Source organism: Grammomys surdaster, unplaced genomic scaffold (genome assembly GCF_004785775.1).
Source record: "Grammomys surdaster isolate TR1022 unplaced genomic scaffold, NIH_TR_1.0 132563, whole genome shotgun sequence".
NCBI classification, from domain to species: Eukaryota; Metazoa; Chordata; class Mammalia; order Rodentia; family Muridae; genus Grammomys; species Grammomys surdaster.
In genome coordinates, this window is record NW_021622145.1 from 505 (window position 1) to 3,169 (window position 2,665).

Here is a 2,665-nt window from a genome sequence, read left to right on the forward strand (position 1 = left end):
ACACTAGAAAGTCCTGAATTCCCCATATTACCAGGAAAGAAAGATTCAGATTTAAAATCACTTCTAATGGTGATGATAGAGGACTTTAAGAAGGACATAAATAACACTCTCAAAGAATTTGAGGAGAACACAAGTTAAACAGGTAAATGCCATTAAAGAGGAAACACAAAAATCCCTTAAAGAAGTACAAGAGAACACAACCAAACAGATGAAGGAATTGAACAAACCCATCCAGGACATAAAAATGGAAGTAGAAACAATAAAGAAATCACAAAGGGAGACTACCCTGGAGATAGAAAACCTAGAAAAAAAAATCAGGGTGCTCCCCTTTTCTTCCGCCTCCGGCTGCCCGCATCTGCAGCCTGCGCGGAGCCCACGCCACCAATCGGCATGTGCGCTGGCGTGGCCGCCCTCTCTCACGCTCAGGGGCTGAGTGCGCCTGTGCACTGCGTGGCCTTTTCAGGTGGCCCGAGCCGGCCCGCAGGAACCTCCTTGCAGCAGCAGCCCGAGTACAGAGTCCAGAGCTGTGGTGGCGCAAGTCATGGCTGGACAAGCTTTTAGGAAGTTTCTTCCGCTTTTTGACAGAGTATTGGTTGAAAGGAGTGCCGCTGAAACTGTAACAAAAGGTGGCATTATGCTTCCAGAAAAGTCTCAAGGAAAAGTATTGCAGGCCAACGGTCATGGCTGTGGGATCAGGCGGGAAAGGAAAGGGTGGAGAGATTCAGCCTGTCAGTGTGAAAGTTGGAGATAAAGTTCTTCGCCCAGAATATGGAGGCACCAAAGTAGTTCTAGACGACAAGGATTATTTCTTATTTAGAGATGATGACATTTTTGGAAAGTATGTCGACTGAAATCACTGTTGAAATGGTGTCACATGAAGCTGCCCATTCCACTGAAGTTCTGAACTATTTCATCATGTAAATAATTTCCATGCCTCCCTTTTATAATAAACGGATGATGCCTAAACTGACAGCCATTGTCTCTGAAATTTAGTTTCAATGTACTGTTACAAGCATTTGCAAATAAAGTGATGTAAATGAGTGGGGAAAAAAATCAGGAGTCATACACACAAGCATCACCAGCAGAATACAAGAGATAGAAGAGAGAATCTCAGGTGCAGAAGATACCATAGAAAATATTGACACAACTGTCAAAGAAAATACAAAATGCAAAAAATTCTTAACACAAAACATCCAGGAAATCCAGGACACAATTAGAAGACCAAACCTAAGGATAATAGGTATAGATGAGAGTGAAGATTCCTAACTTAAATGGCCAATAAATATCTTCAACAAAATTATAGGAGAAAACTTCCCTAACCTAAAGACCGAGATGTCCATAAACATATAAGAAGCTGACAGAATGCCAAATAGACTAGACCAGAAAAGAAATACTTCCAGTGACATAATAATCAAAACAAAAAATGCACAAAACAGAGAATATTAAAAGTAGTAAGGGAAAAAGGCCAAGTAACATATAAAGGCAGATCTATCAGAATTACACCAGACTTTTCACCAGATACTATAAAAGTGAGAAGATCCTGGACAGATGTCATACAGACCCTAAGAGAACACAAATGCCAGCCCAGACTACTATATACCCAGCAAAACTCTCAACTACCATAGATGGAGAAACCAAGATATTTCACGGCAAAACCAAATTTACACAATATCTTTCCACAAACCCAGCATTACAAAGGATAATAGTAGAAAAGCTCCAATACAAGGAGGGAAATTATACTCTAGAAAGAGCAAGAAAGTAATCCTCTTCCAACAAATCCAAAAGAAGATAGCCACACAAAGATAATTCCACCTCTAATAACAAAAATAGCAGGAAGCAACAATCACTGTTCCTTAATATCTCTTAACATCAATGGACTCAATTTCCCAATAAAAAGACATAGGCTAACTGACTGGATACATAAACAGGACCCAGCATTTTGCTGTATACAGGAAACCCACCTCAGTGACAAAGACAGACACTACCTTAGAGTAAAAGGCTGGAAAACAATTTTTCAAGCAAATGGTCCTAAGAAACAAGCTGGAGTAGCCATTCTAAAACCTCCAGCCTGAGAACACAAAGGGAAGGACTCATGGCTCCGTCTGTATAGGTAGGTGAGGGTGGCCTTGTCAGGCATCAGTGGAAGTGGAGGGCCTTGGTGCCTGAAAGTTTGGATTCCCTAGTATTGGGGAATTTGAGAGCAGGGAGGTGGGAATGGGAGGATGGTGGGAGCATACCCTCCTAGAAACTCCCAGAATTATATGGATTAGATATGATAGAGACAGGCCACCAGAAGACTAGATTCCAGAATTCAAACAAAAAATTATCTTGATACTAAAATTTGTTTTGAGAATTGTATATTGCAGAATACACAGCCTTGGTGTATCTACTCTTCAAGCAAACTGAGCAGACCTGCTCGAACCTCTGATGTCCTGGAATCTCAGCTGAATGCAGTGAAGACACAGACGTCAGAGGCTTATCAATTTACTCTTCCCCCCACCCCTCTTCTAATATCTCAACACCCGTAACCAGCTTGAAGAAGTTAATGAAGAGTCGGTGCCCCTATTCCCTGGATTTGGGGACTGAGGTGGTTAATATTGGGCTGTCTTTCTAGGGAAAAGTAGTGGTTTTGTTGGAACAGGAAGGAATAGCTAGGATTTATTGC

The 2,665-nt window shown here is 41.5% G+C and overlaps 1 pseudogene; it reads left to right on the forward strand.

Moving 5' to 3' along the window:
- The first annotated feature begins 421 nt into the window (after window positions 1-421).
- Window positions 422-972, forward strand: LOC114615681 (annotated as a pseudogene).
- Window positions 973-2,665: the final 1,693 nt, after the last annotated feature.